This window comes from Ascaphus truei, chromosome 11, assembly GCF_040206685.1.
Source record: "Ascaphus truei isolate aAscTru1 chromosome 11, aAscTru1.hap1, whole genome shotgun sequence".
Classification (NCBI taxonomy): Eukaryota; Metazoa; Chordata; class Amphibia; order Anura; family Ascaphidae; genus Ascaphus; species Ascaphus truei.
In genome coordinates, this window is record NC_134493.1 from 37,803,001 (window position 1) to 37,819,086 (window position 16,086).

General features: G+C 49.5%; 1 protein-coding gene across 6 annotated transcripts in view; it reads left to right on the forward strand.

Annotated features, from left to right (window-relative positions):
• The first annotated feature begins 558 nt into the window (after positions 1 to 558).
• HEXD (hexosaminidase D) overlaps positions 559 to 16,086 on the forward strand; it is a 54,540-nt gene continuing 39,012 nt past the window's right edge. For 3 of the 6 annotated variants that reach the window (XR_012787392.1, XM_075565695.1, XM_075565699.1), the window contains exons 1-2: positions 559 to 864; positions 12,752 to 12,871. The gene's annotated coding sequence lies outside the window, so the exon portion shown is untranslated. Of the gene's footprint in view, positions 865 to 2,179; positions 2,301 to 5,265; positions 5,344 to 12,751; positions 12,872 to 13,448; positions 13,626 to 16,086 lie in introns of those variants that run through there. The other 3 variants (XM_075565696.1, XM_075565697.1, XM_075565698.1) reach the window with 3 other exon arrangements.

Sequence of the window (16,086 nt, forward strand, 5' to 3'; positions counted from 1 at the left end):
TCTGCAGACACAGCACCCTGCACAGAGCTCCCCTCTCTCTGCAGACACAGCACCCTGCACAGAGCTCCCCTCTCTCTGCAGACACAGCACCCTGCACAGAGCTCCCCTCTCTCTGCAGACACAGCACCCTGCACAGAGCTCCCCTCTCTCTGTAGACACAGCACCCTGCACAGATCTCCTTCTGCACAAACACAGAGCTCCCCTCTCTCTGCAGACACAACACCCTGCACAGTGCTCCCCTTCCTCTGCAGACACAGCACCCTGCACAGAGCTCCCCTCTCTCTGTAGACACAGCACCCTGCACAGATCTCCTTCTGCACAAACACAGAGCTCCCCTCTCTCTGCAGACACAACACCCTGCACAGTGCTCCCCTTCCTCTGCAGACACAGCACCCTGCACAGAGCTCCTCTCTCCCTGCGCATACAGCACCCTGCACAGAGCTCCCCTTTCCCTGCGCACAGAGCTCCCCTTTCCCTGCGCACACAGCTCCCCTCCCCTGCGCACACAGAGCTCCCCCCCTGCGCACACAGCACCCTACAGAGATCTGAGCTCCTTCTGCACACACAGCACCCTATACAGAACGGAGCTCCCTATACAGAACAGAGCTCCCTCTGCACGGACTTCACCCTATACAGATCCGAGCATTCTCTGCACATACACAAAATGTAGCTCCCTCTACACACACAGCATCCTAGAACTATCTATCCGCTCTCTTGCATATAGTGTGTTGTAGAAATGTCAGACAGAGCATATACTTAAAATTCCCACAGAAGCAGTGATTCCTGTTAAATTCTTGGCTGTCTCTACGCAGTCTCATCCTATCTTATAAGCTTGTTTCAGGGCTATTCAACGTGTAAGCTAAGGTAATGTACATATACAGATGTAGCCAAATGTTATTGCAACCGAAAACACGCTACGATGTGCGAAAAGTCGATTCCCCCCCCCCTGCTCGCCGGTGCATGATCATGTGACATCTAATCTCTATACGTTATTTCCTTGTAATACCAATGTTGGCCCCTTGGTGTCACATGGTTTTGTGCTAAAGCCCATGTTCTTGAATGAAACGCACGTGTTCCAGAGAGATGCGTCGTACTTTGCGTGCTGTATACAGATGTAGTAAAGAAGGCTGTCTCCGACAGTGGGGTAAGATGCGGTCACACATCCAGTGCCAGAGATTAACACTGCGGGGTCCGATCTGGAAGCATGAAACCTTTTTGACTTAAATGTTTTATGTTATTTATTTTTTTTACATTTCATCCCTATTTAGTTATGTCAATTTTTATCCAGGTATTGTACGTTCTACTTAAAGCAGCGCTACAGGCTGCATTGCATATGTTTTTTATTATAGGATTAAAGTACGGGGTCTCCGGAGCGTAACTTTTTTTTTTAATTTCGGCCCCGGGGACCCCATGCTTCCAGAGATATTTACCTCCGTAGCGGTGCCAGTATCCCTGTGCAGTTTAAATGTCCAGGGCACACTGGCCAATAGGAAGCCGCACCGGATGACATCACAGCTTCCCATTGGCCCGCGGGATATTTAAAGCTGTCATTTCACCAGGCACACAGTTCCCTGGTTTGGCCTTGTTCAGGGTGCTTGCTTCGCGACGTACGTTCAAAAAAAAGTATTTAAAGTCAATATCAGTTGTCAGGGTTGAAGCTGCCCTGTCGCCGAAGTACGGAGTTGACGCTTGCTACAGTTTGCATAAACAACTCAGGCCTCGTTCAGGGTGGCAGAGACAGGAGGTGGAGGGCGCGCGTCCCCGTGTGCGCGCGTCAGCCTGCTGAGCGATGTGTGCACATCATCCCCAGCTGACCTTTGCAAGCGTTCAGGAGGCGGGTCTGCAGACCTGAGGTGAGGGATGTGTTGCACTGTTCAAATCATTTTCAAGAATGATTTGATTGCCTGCCAAAGTACCAGTGACGCTACTGCAGCTTGAAAAAACAACTTGAGTTGTTTGTGCAAACTGTCAGCTGCTTCCCTGACAACTGATATTGACTTTAAATACTTTGTTTCGAACGTGCGTGCGGTCGCGAAGCAGGCACCCTGAACAAGGCCTCAAGTTGTTTTTTCAAGCTGCAGCAGCGTCACTGGTACTTCGGCAGCCAATCAAATCATTCTTGAAAATTATTTGAACAGAGCAACACCCATCCCTAAGCTGAGGTCGGTCGTCCCACCTCCTCAATGCTAGCAAAGGTCTGCTGGGGATGATGTGCACACATCGCCCAGCAGACTGATACGTGGACGCGAACCCTCCACCTTCTGTCTCTGCAACCCTGAACGAGGCCTTACAGCGGTATTGTACGTCTTTTATTTATATAGCACCACTAATGTACATAGCGCTTCACATAGTAATACATGTGACGATCATATCAATAACAAATACAAATAACGGGTCATGGGAATAAGTGCTTCAGACATAGTTACATAGTAGATGAGGATGAAAAAAGACGTACGTCCATCAAGTTCAACCTATGCTAAATTTAGACAACAGATACTTTATCCTATATCTATACCTACTTATTGATCCAGAGGAAGGCAAACAAAAAACCCCAGTGTCATATCATCCAATGATAACTCATAAGGGGAAAAATAAATTCCTTCCTGACTCCAAGAATTGGCAATCAAATTACTCCCTGGATCAACATCCTTCTCATGTATACTTATTTGGTATATACCTTTCCTTTCTAAAAAAGATGTCCAACCTTTTTTTGAACAAATCTTTTGTATCTGCCATCACAGTCTCCATAGGTAATGAATTCCACGTTTTAACTGCCCTTACTGTAAAGAACCCTTTCCTTTGTTGCTGGTGAAATCTCCATTCCTCCAACCTTAAGGGATGGCCCGAGTCCTTTGTACTGCCCTTGGGATGAATAGTTCTTTTGAAAGCTCCTTGTATTGTCCCCGAATATATTTGTCCCCGAATATATTTGTATATAGTTATCATATCCCCTCTTAGACGCCTCTTTTCTAATGTAAAGAAATCTAATTTAGCTAGCCTCTCATAGACATAAATGTAACATTTAGGAAGAGGAGTCCCTGCTCCGAGGAGCTTACAATCTAATTGGTAGATCGGAGGAACGCACCGTTAAGGGTGTACATAGCCTCACCGACACTGATGGGGTTTATTGCCACTGAATATATCCTGTGTACAGGTGAAGGGTCATGTCATCATCCCCCTGACTCCCTGAGGAGGGGGGAGTAGAGTTCAAAGTTAATACCTTATTTACCGTAGCATTTAGTACTGTAAGTCATTGCAGTGGATGGGGGGTAGGTAGTGTACTATTGGTAATCTCCTGCATAAAGCCCCATACTAGACCTACCTTCATGGTCAAACTGAAAGTTATCTATACGTAGAATAAGGGTCAGATATCTTAACACTAGTGAATATAAAAAGGATAGGAATACAAAGCCGCTCTTCATTTTACCCCCTCCAACCTCAATCACCCACAAGGGCCATTGATTAAACCAGAGGTGGCCAACTCCAGCCCTCAAGGCCCACCAACAGGTCAGGTTTTCATAATATCCTTGCTTTAGCACAAGTGGCTCAGTCATTCTGACTGCACCACCTGTGCTGAAGCAGAGATATTCTGAAAACCTGACCTGTTGGCGGGCCTTGAGGGCTGGAGTTGCCCACCCCTGGATTAAACTATGTACTGCTGGGGGCTTTTGACCCCTTTTCCCTACACAGATTACCCCTTTAGTTAATTGTGTACAGACTCTGAAATATATGTATCTTTTCATTTAAAAAAGTGTGTCTGTGTGTAACATTTTGTTCTTAGTTTTGTCCCGTCCTGCCCTCAACTGCCCACAATTCAAGAGCCATTGCTTAAACCATCTACTGCAGGAGGAGTCTTCATCTATCCCTTTCTCACCACTTGGAGAAATAGCCCAAGCAGCTATCCCTTTTAGCTTAATGCACATGCGCAAACAGTTGCAGTTACCAAAAATTATAAAAATGGCCACCCTTTTCAGATGCACGCATACGCACAGTAAACAAAATGGCGGCGCAAAATTTCGGTTATGTTTTAGGTTGTTTCGAAAAATATTTACAGTAACACTGCATTTCTGATGCCATTCCAATTCTTTCAGTAATTACCTTTGCAGAGGTGGGCAATGTAATGATACATACATACATACACACACACACACACACACACACACACACACACACACACACACTGGTCGACAAATCACCAAAAAATCTACTCGCCGAACAAAAAAATCTACTCGCCACCTAGTACCACACATGTGCTGCTTGGGCCAATAGGAGCTCGCCACGATGTTAAATCCACTCGCCCGGGGCGTGCAAATGTATAGGTTTGTTGAACACTGTATATATATATTTTTTATTTTTTTTGTGACGTCTCAGTCCCAGCATCGGATCTTTTGTCCAGATCAAAGGCAGGAAACACTGTACTTTCTAAGGCCTCGTTCAGGGTGCCAGCTGCAGGAGTTGGAGGGAGGGCGGCAGTTTGCTGGGCGATCTGTGTTTATCCCCAGCAGACTGTTTCAAGAGGCGGGGAGGGGGCGGGCTACAGGTAGCAGCTTAGGGATCCAAGTTGCAGTCATGAAATCATTCTGAAGAATGATTTCATTGGCTGCCGAGGTCCCTGTGACGCTGCTGCAGCTCCAAAAAACGAAATTTTCGTTTATTGAAACTGTAGCCAGCGTCAACTCCGTACTTCGGAGACAGGGCAGCTGCTACCCTGACAACCAGTATTCAATTTGAATACTTTGTTTCTCACGGCAGCTCGCACGGCAGCACGCCCTCCCTCCGAAGCCAGCACCCTGAACAAGGCCTAACCTGCCGTCTGTAGCCCCGCCCGCTCCCCGCCTCCTCAACTCCTGAAAAGTCTGCTGGGAGGATGAACACACATCGCCCAGCAGACTGCCGCCCGCCCTCGTGAACGCCCGCCCTCCAACTCCTGCCTCTGGCACCCTGAACGAGGCCTAAGCAGGGGTTTATTTACAGGGTACAAAGCAGGTACAGTGTTGACTCATAACTAGGGTGACCAGGGACAGTCCTGTTTTTTTTAAACTCTGTCCCGGTTTTCTGGTCTCTGCCAGTCCCGTTTTTTTAACCCCTGTCCCGGTTTTTTAGTCTCTGTCCTGGTTTTTTAGTCTCTGCCCGGCTGCTCTGCATGCTGTAAAATGTTTCGTTTTTTTGTGGCTGTTCCGCTTTTGACCATCAGAGCAGGGGGGGCAGCAGAGAGCAGACAATGCATGGAGGAGAGCAGGGGCCGGGTCTGAACTGCGGAGCCCAGCAGTGGGACTCGGAAGTGTTAGTGAGTACTTCCGGTGTCTGCTGCCAGGGCTCAAGATGGCTTCCCCACCCATGCAGGTATGATCCAGAATGGGGGACACTGACACAATGGGGGGGGGGGGGGGGAACACAGGCACAGCAAGGGGAGAGGCAGAGAGAGAGAGACACACAGGCACAGCATGGGGAGAGACACAGAGAGAGGCACAGGCACAGCATGGGGGGAGACAGAGAGAGGCACAGCATGGGGGGAGACCGTATGGGGAGAGGGGCACAGAGTGGGGGGGGGGGGAGAGAGAGACAAAGAATGAGGGGAGAGAGACAGAATGGGGGGGGAGGGAGACACAGAGAATGGGGGAGACAGAAAATGGAGGAGAGACAGAGAAAGGGGGGGAGAGAGAGACACAGAATGGGGTGGGGGAGAGAGAGAGACAGATAATGGGGGGGGGGGAGCATGGAGGGTAGAGAGAGAGAGAATGGGGGGACAGAGAGCCGAGAATGGGGGGAGGGGGGAGAGAGCCGAGAATGGGGGGGGGGAGAGAGAAAATGGGGGGAAGGGAGGGGAGACAGAATGGGGGGAGGAGAGAGAGAGAATGGGGGGTTTCACAGAATGGGGAGAGACAGAATGGAGGGGAGAGAGAGACAGAGAATGGGGGCGGGGGAGAGACAAAAAATGGAGGAGAGACACAGAGAATGGGGGAGGGGAGAGAGAGACAGAGAATGGGGGGGAGAGAGAGAGACTGAGAATGGGGGAGAGAGTGACAATGGGGGGAGAGAGAGACAGACAAAGAATGGGGGATAGAGAGAGACACATAATGGGGTGGGGGATAGAGACAGAAAATGGAGGAGAGACAGAGAATGGGGGAGAGGAGAGAGGGGGAGAGAGCGAGAGAATGTGGGGAAGACACAGAATGGGGGGAGAGAGACACAGCATGGAGGGGAGAGAGAGACAGATAATGGGGGAGAGACAGAATGGGGGAGGGGAGAGAGAGACAAAGAATGGGGGAGAGACAAAGAATGGGGGGGGGGAGAGAGACACAGAATGGGGGAGCGAGAGAATGTAGGGAGAGAATGGGGGGATTGAGACAGAGAATGGGGGGGAGAGAGACAGAATGGAGGGGAGAGAGACAAACAGAGAATGGGGGGAGAGAAACAGAAAATGGAGGAGAGACACAGAGAATGGGGGAGGGGAGAGATAGACAAAGAATGGGGAGAGAGAGTCAGAGAATGGAGGGGAGAGAGACATAGAATGGAGGGGAGAGAGACAGAATGGGGGAGAGAGAGAGACACAGAGAATGTGGGGGGTGGGAGCAAGACAAAGAATGGGGGGAGAGACACAGAATGAGAGGGAGGGAGAGAATGGGGGAGAGGGAGAGAATTGGGAGAGAGAGCGAGAGAATGTGGGGGGGGGGAGCGAGCAAGAGAATGTGGGGGGGAGAGAGAATTGGGGGAAAGAGAGAGAATGGGGGGAGAGAGAGAATGGGGCGAGAGAGAGAGACGAAGGGTGGAATGAGAATGTAGGGGTGGGGGAGAACGAGAATAGAGGGATATGGGGGGAGGTAGAGAGAAAGGTGGGTGTGTGTGTGTGAGAGAAGGGGGGGACAGAGCGGGGTAGAGAGACATAAAGGAGAAGGGGTGCAGTTGGTGATATCATTTGTTTTATATGTGTCCCGGTTTTTACTTTTGTAAATCTGGTCACCCTTCTCATAACACAAAACAGAAACAAAGACCTAACTCCTTCCAGGAGTACTGACTAATACTGCATAGTCCCTAACTAATCGTGGGAGAACTAAACTCTTTCCCCACTTTACCCAGCGTTTAACAGAGGCCCATACCATTTCTATGGGATTCATGTCAGGCGACTTGGGTAGTGTGTGTGACCAATACAGGAGGGCCCCGGGCATACGGCGGGTTCTGTTCTCGGGGCCCGCCGCAAACCTAAAATCGCCAGAAAGCAGAACCGGTGATTTTCGGCGTGTGCCCATGCACAAACCGGCAATTCCCCACCCCCCCTTTCTGCACATGCGCAACCTCCGTTCTGCGCATGCGCACTCTTGGCAAACGCCCGTACACGCGCATGCGTGACCTCGGACTTCCCCGTTCTGCGCATGCACAGACATGGTGGCCCCTTTCTCGGTACCGCCGTATCAGCGGATCGCCGAGAAGCGGGGGGGCCCTGCTGTAAATTCCTCTCTCCTGCATAAGCCCTCCCAATGCACTGTTTGGCATAATTGTCCTGGAACAAACAGGACCAGATGCAAAAATGTAGAGTGCTGAAGCCTGGGTAATGGTGAAATCCTGAAATATTTCATGTCTGTGTAACCCTCCCTGCCCGGCTGATAAGGGAGTCTAGAACGTGGGTAATAAAGCATCTCAGGGTGCATATCTTTGTCTAAAACGATGGTTCTTGCAGGCTGGGCATGTTTTTCCAGATGTTAAAAGATGGACGCCAGCAGTTTGTAGTTTTGAACAAAAATACACTTTATTTACACACCAAACACATAATCTCTTCCCCCTCATCCTTCGCCGGAGTCTTGAGGAGGTACACTACTTGGTATGAACATAAACTTTCCCTCATCTCCCTATTCTCTGGGTCCCTGTTATTATAAACTCTTTCTATTACTACCTTTACTCTATACTAGTCTGTTACTGTTTAGTATGTTATACCCAGCCTTTTGTCTAGGGTGTTGGTATGCTCTTGAAGCGGTTCCTGTAAAACACAGAACAGATGAACGGCGGAGGTCGCCAAATCGAGCAAAGTAATATGGCGCTATGATTGTCTCACGTCGCCATCTTGTATTAGTACAAATCTGAATATAATTGTTTACATGGGCCATGAACTATGTTGGGTTTATATAAATCAAAACTGACACCAAAAAGTAATATTGAACGGCGCTCTCACACCATATAGTGATAAGTGATGCAATAAAAATCTGTGAAAATCAATGATTAAGTGACTTGGTGATATTAAAGTGAATGTAAGATTGGGTGAAATTGCTCAAAACCTCCGGTTGGGACTTGTTTCCCGAATTCCCCCTCCACGTATAACTCCACAAAATCCAGAGGGAGCGCGATCAAACCCCAAAAAAGAGAAAATAATATAGTGCACTCTGATATAACAAGTCGGCTGATACGTTGAATCTTGGCTCATGTACATGTTCTACTTGCAGTGCGGAAGTATCAATAAAGCGGGTAATACAAGGATACAGACGCTAAGGACATTTCTCCAGCGCCATCTTCAATCTTCCTCATCTATTTCTATGTGCACTTGATTCATGTTTAAAATGTGAGTACACAGGCAGTCCTCGGTTATCCGACACATTGTGTTACTCAAAATGGCGTTGGCTAGCGAAACGTCGTAAAGCGAAACACGTTTTCCCATAGGAACACTGTTTAAATGAAAGGTTCCGTTCCTGAAGGCATTTTTAACACTAAAATACACCAAATATTTTACGCGGGCAATAAGATATGCAGCACACACATAAATTATATAGTAATGTATATACTGTAATATATATATATATATATATATATATATATATATATCTACTATATATTTCTCAAAGTGTCCTATGTGTCGTTGCCTGTCTGTCTGTATGTATGTGTCTCCCTGTGTCCCTCCCTGTGTCCCTAGCGGCAATCACATTGGACCTTGGGCCAGGCCAATGAGATTGCTCCCTTGGCCCGCCCGCCCCCGCACACCTCTCATTGGCCTGAGGCGGAGTGACGGGCCAAAGGTCACACACACACACCCTCTGTCCCCCCCATCACGTGCGCCGCCCTGCACCGGCTCCCGGACGGAGGGGAAGCGCGGCCCTCCTGCCCCTGCCGCCAACTGCAGGTTCCTCCCCCCTCGCTCTCAACCGGCTCCCGGAAACACGGAGGGTAAGCGCGGCACGGCCCTCCTACCCCAGCCGCCAGCGCTCCCTTTCCTCCCCGCCGCTCCCTTAACTCCCCGGCGCTCCCTTAACTCCCCGGCGCTCCCTTAACTCCCCGGCCGCTGGGGGGGGGGGGGGGCAAGCAGACTCCTCGGATGTGTGTGTGTGTGTGTGGACATTTTACTCCTGCCAACAATTTGTGCCTCACATTCACCCCTACTCTTGCCCTTCACCCCCCCTACCCTTGCCCTTCACCCCCTCTACCCCTTGCTTTCACCCCCCCTGCCCTTCACCCCCCCTACCCTTAACCCCCCCTACCTCTGCCCTTCAACCCCCCCTGCCCTTCACCCTGCCCCTGCCCTTCAACCCCCCCTGCCCTTCACCCCCCCGCCCCTGCCCTTCACCCCGCCCCTGCCCTTCACCGCCCCTGCCCTTCACCCTGCCCCTGCCCTTCACCCCTCCCCTGCCCTTCACCCCTGCCCTTCACCCCTCCCCCCTGCCCTTTACCCCCTGCCTTTCAGCCCCTGCCCTTCACCCCCTGCCCTTCACCTGCCCTTCACCCCTCCCCCCTGCCCTTTACCCCCTGCCCCTGCCTTTCAGCCCCTGCCCTTCACCCCCTGCCCTTCACCTGCCCCTGCCCTTCACGCCCCCCCTACCCCTGCCCTTCACCCCCCCTACCCCTGCCCTTCACCACCCCTACCCCTGCCCTTCACCACCCCTACCCCTGCCCTTCACCCCCCCTACCCCTGCCCTTCACCCCCCCTACCCCTGCCCTTCACCCCCCCACCCCTGCCCTTCACCCCCCCCTCCCCTGCCCTTCACCCCCCCCCCACCCCTGCCCTTCACCCCCCCACCCCTGCCCTTCACACCCCACCCCTGCCCTTCACACCCCACCCCTGCCCTTCACCCCCTACCCCTGCCCTTCACCCCCTACCCCTGCCCTTCACCCCCCCCTACCCTTGCCTTTCACCCCCCCTACCCCTGCCCTTCACCCCCCCTACCCCTGCCCTTCACCCCCCCTACCCCTGCCCTTCACCCTCTCCCGCCTGCCCTTCACCCCCCCCCACGCCTGCCCTTCACCCCCCCCCGCGTCTGCCCTTTGACTGACGCACGCATACAAACCCTGACAGGCGCACGCAGACACACACACTGACTGACGCACGCAGACACACACACTGACTGACGCACGCAGACACACACACTGACTGACGCACGCAGACACACACACTGACTGACGCACGCACACACACACACTGACTGACGCATGCACACACTCACTGACGCACACACACACACCCTGGCTCACGCACACAAACCCTGACTGGCGCATGCACACACACACACACACTGACTGACGCACGCACACACACACTGACTGACGCACGCACACACACACACACACACACACACACTGACTGACGTATGCACACACTCACTGATGCACACACACACACACACACACTGACTGACCCACACACACACACACACGTACTGACGCACGCGCACAATCCCTGACAGCCACACGCACACACACACACACACACACACACTGACTGACTGACACACACACTGACTGACACACACACACACACACACTGACTGAGGCGCACACGCACACACACACACTGACTCACACACACACACACTGACTCACACACACACACTGACTGACACACACACACACACTGACTGACACACACACACACACACACTGACTGACACACACACACACTGACTGACACACACACTGACTGACACACACACACACTGACTGACACACACACACTGACTGACACACTGACTGACGTGCGCGCACACACACACACAGTGACTGACGCACGCACACACACACTGACTGACTGACGCACGCACACACACACACACTGACTGACTGCCGCACGCACGCACACACTGACTGACGCGCACACTAACACTGACTGCCGCACACACACACTGACTGAGGCGCACACGCACACACTGACTGAGGCGCACACACTGACTGTGTGTGCGTCAGTCTGTGTGTGTGTTTGTGTTTCTGCGTCACACTCACTGACGCCCGCGCGCACACACACAGTGACTGACTGACGCACACACATTGCATGAAGCTGTAAATGGTGACAAACAGAGCTGTAAAGGAGGGGGGGGGACTGGATTGATGTGAATGGGGGACAAACAGAGAGAGGGGGGAGGAGAGAGAGAGGAGCGGGAACATTACATCCCGGGCAACGCCGGGTCTCTCAGCTAGTATATATACACATACACAACTTTGCAAAGGGTCGTAAGAGCGTTGGATAAGCCGTTTTGGCGTTGTAAAAATGAACATAGGTATGCATTGCATAGCGTTGGATAAGCCATTCGTTGTTAAACGAGGACTGCCTGTACTGTGTTCTTGCTTTTTTACATGCTTTTGATACATCTGATCCGCACTGTTTGCTCTTATCCTTTCACCCTGAGGGAAAACATACAACATCACATACTGTATGAAGAGACACCCCAACCACAGTTTGCAGAGGTTTATTGATACATACTGTAAGTAGAACATCCACATGAGCAAAGGTTCCACTCATCAGCTGACTTGTTATATCAGAGTGCACTATATTATTTCCCCTTTTTGGGGGGTTTGAGTGTGCTCCCTCTGGATTTTGTGAAGAGGTTTTTACAAATATCAGCATGTACCGTACTGTTGTAAAATATGTATTTATGGGGGAAAACACTATTTATTTTTACTTCATTTTTAACCGGGTTTAAATATCTGAAACATAAACGCCGAAAAATTCACAGAATTGTTTTACACGTACAACGTGAAAACGCGGAAAAGTGCACAAACACTCAGACGCAGTCACGCGTAATAATTGCATCACTCACTGATACACAGGCGCGCATATATTTGGACAATTGTGCACACACAAGCATATATACGCTTGCACAGATCCACACACGAGTGTCTCAGTGAGTAAAGACACTGACTGTAAAAAAAGAAAGACACCGTTTGAATTAGCGGACCCTGGTTCAATTCCCAGTGCCAGCTCCTTGTGACCTTGGGCAAGTCACTTTATCTCCCTGTGCCTCAGGCACCAAAAACATAGATTGTAAGCCCGTGGCAGGGACTGTGTCTGTAAAAAGTCTTGTGCACTGCGTACCGCGCGCTATATGTTAATTGTGAGAAAAGCGCTAAAGAAATAGTTATTATATGAAAAAGTTATTAAATGTAAATACACTTCTGTACACATACTGTATACAAATAAGAGGTGTATTTAATTTTAGTTTAATTTTGTAAATAATAAAAACATTTTTTAAGTAATAGTAAGCCATTCTAGCCCTGGCTATGTCTTCAGGACCAATAACTCCAGCTGACGTCCTGACATTAAAAGGAAAGTGAAAGGGTAACGTCTGAATGTTCTCAGTAACTAGCTGGCATGGGGGTAATTGCTTCTTTGCTGAGGGGTGCATTGCTTTTCTCCAGCACATTGAGGGCTGAACTCTCCGATTTATTCTTTGATTTGCATGTTAGCTCGTAGTGAAAATGATCACAGGAGCAGGAAATACTAGTTCTGCGCGGTTTTATGCGCAATTTCGCTGCAGCTTCCTGCTTTCCTCTTTTAATATCTCAGGGAGGTGCCGATCGCCGAGAGAGAAGCTAATGGTTAACTGCCGGATTCAGTATCAGCCCTGAACCTGCTCCACCTCTCACCAGCGTTGTTGAACAGAAGACTTCAGGGTCTCCAGTGCAGGTAAAGAACAGGCTTTATATTATACCTTGTGTCGGAAGCAGACAGGTTGAGACACAACCTGCAAGAGTTCTGTTTATCAGTGTGACTTTTTTTTACTTGCATTTTCCAACTGCACCTCGTGTAACGGTGAAGAAATTCCTTACAGCTGTTAGACGTACACCGGGTGAATTTGTGATACCCCCAAAAAAACACATTCGAAGTCCCAGAAACTCATGGGAATTGATTCAAAAGATCTTCCAGTGAAGGAGAGCAGAATAGGTGCAGTGTTTATCAAATGTTTTACCAGGAAGCAATCAAATCTGATGTTGCTTGTCTTGGCACCCTGCCTTATTCCCGGCTACCTGTTTAGACCCCGTTGAGGGGCATCCCAAGTTTTTGGTTATGAGAAACATATATTTTTATTTTTTTACCAGGAAGTAATACATTGAGAGTTACCTCTCGTTTTCAAGTATGTCCTGGGCACAGAGTTATGATAATGCATGGTTGCAGTGTGTCATGATACAGGGGGGGCGGATCTGCATCGTGTCACAACGGGAGCAAAAACCAGGGCAAATTGTTTCATTTTTAACTGCTGCAATGTATCAAGGCGCTTTGCCCCACTTGCCGTTTGGAGGAGAGGTGATAGAAGTGAGGAGAGAGACAGACTCGCTGAGTATTGTTTATAATGAGGTGGTGCAGTTTTCCTCTCTGCATCAGATAAATACTCCAGGGTTAGGTGCAGTTACCCTCTGCTCCCGAGAGACCAGAGCTAAAGGTAAGAATATTAATAATATGTCTGTCACTGTGCAAATTGCAGACTACATTTTTTGCTTCATGTTGTGGAGCAAATTACAGGATCTAGATACATTTCCCCTATTCGATACCGTTCTGTGGCTAACAAAATGCTTTTAGTTGTGCGTGTTTTCGAGAGACACTGATCTCTTCTTCCGGCGATGTTACAATGGATAAAGCAAGAAATTTTTTACTTTAAAACAGTGCATCCGGGAATGTTATCTGTGACTGAAACCTATCCCTCCCCCCGTGCTGTATGCGATTTATGACTTGAGGTGTTAAATGGTCCCTGAATTTTATATATATATATATATATATATATATATATATATATATATATATATATATATATATATATTGAAGCAGCATTATCTTCTGTTGATATTGTTGCAAACCTGGTTTTCTCCTAGTATGTGGGCAGATTTCTGCAGGAATTTCCAGAGATTTATGGTCTGAATTCTCCAACCTATGGTTTCTCTGAATCCTTCTTGACAAGTTTGAGGGCGTTGGTGGGTGGGGTATGTGTGTGTGTGTATGTAAACAAAACAATAATAATTATATATATAATTGTCACGAACACCACACCTGTGTGCACGGGACTTTTGTGGATGTACAAGGTGTACAAGCTCCAGCTATCCAGCTAACTCCCCTCCCCGCAAGGCCCTAACAATAATCAATAACAACCCTGAACTCTCACACTACACCTCAATACGCTGCTGCCACCACCAAGTATTATTGAAGGTCTTATTCTCCGGAGTTCTTGGTCTCCTGTTTACTGGAAAAAGATGTGCAGTAATTAATACAAAAACCCAATGTAGGTAAATTAGTCCGAAAGTGTGGTACATCTCTTCAGAAAGGTACTAGGTTCCATTAGAGCCCAAAGACAATACTTACATTTTAGATTTAATATGCAAAAAGTGGTTCAGTACTTGTTTACAGAAAAAGAATGTAACAAAGACATACAATATATAAATACAGACAGTTTAATAAAATAAGGTATAAAAACAAGAAGCCTAAATATGTTCCCACCTATTCGACCCTTCAAGAGGTCGCAAGATTGAAATGTGAGAATTCCTGTGTTATTTTGTATAACACCCCTATAACACCCCTCTGCTGAATTCTAGTTTTGAATGCATGGTTTTTATGCTCCGAACCTTGCTGTGTGACCAGGACAGGCTAACCTTTTGTGAGTGTGTCCGATCTCCCACTCCTCAATCTTCTGTGCCATTTATAGCTGGGAGAGAGAATGAATTTACTCAAATGATTCTGAGAGTATAGGCAAGGGGGGCGCAAACTTTTTTCCCTGCGCCCCCCTGCTGGCGGTCCCCTCACTCCCGCGCCCCCCCTAACCCCCTCTTACCTGCGCTCCGGCGTCATGACATCACGTTGCCATAGCAACGTGACGTCACATGACCTCGCGGTGGCATTTTGACGCCGCGTTGCCATGGCGACGCAGGAAGGAAGCTGCCGGAGCCTAGGTAAGTAAAGGTTTACAGAGGCCCTGCAGCTTCCCCGGCACTTAATTTAAGTGCCTTCTGGAAGCGCGCGGGGCCTCTGTAAACCCCGCGCCCCCCCCCCGCCGACAGTCTTGCGTCCCCCAGTTTGCGCACCGCTGGATAGGCTATAACTCTCTCCCTCTAACCCCTAGAATAAGGCTACCCTCATCGTTGCATTCGTATGACTTGGCAAACATGATATCTACGCCTTTGGCAAACACAACTTTTAGTCTTGAGAGAGGGGACACATATCTGAGAGATGCAACACATTGCCAGTATTGCTCAGCCAGTGACCTCTATTGGGTTTTATTTACTCCTTCCCTGATGGTTTAAACATCCCTTGGATGGGAAGATAAGTGTGTTCTTATTTGGTCTATATAGATAACTATCGTGAGGGGGGGAGGACCCCTAGGCACACAGGCTGCCTACTTCTATACTAAAGGAATAGTCAGCCAGATGTCACAGCTAATAACTATGATCTATAGCGATCCACTGCCGATACATTAATATTTCTTTCAGTACACATTGCGTACGTTAATGCGGGTATGCCTGTAGATACTTTGTACTCTACACCAGCGGTGCGCAAACTGTGGGGCGCGACCCCCAGGGGGGGCGCGAGACTGCCAACGGGGGGCGCGGGGTTTACAGAGGCCCCGTGCGCTTCCCAAAGGCACTTAAATTAAGTGCCGGGGGAGCTGCAGGGCCTCTGTAAACCTAACTTACCGTGGCTCCGGCGGCTTCCTCCCTGCGTCGCCATGGCAACGCGGCATCAAAATGACGCTGCGAGGTCATGTGACGTCACGTTGCTATGGCAACGTGCCGTAATTACGCCGGAGCGCGGGTAAGTTGGGGTTGGGGGGGGCGCGGGAGTGAGGGGACCGCCAGCAGGGGGGCGCAGGGAAAAAAGTTTGCGCCCCCCTGCTCTACACAACCATTTTTGTGAGACCC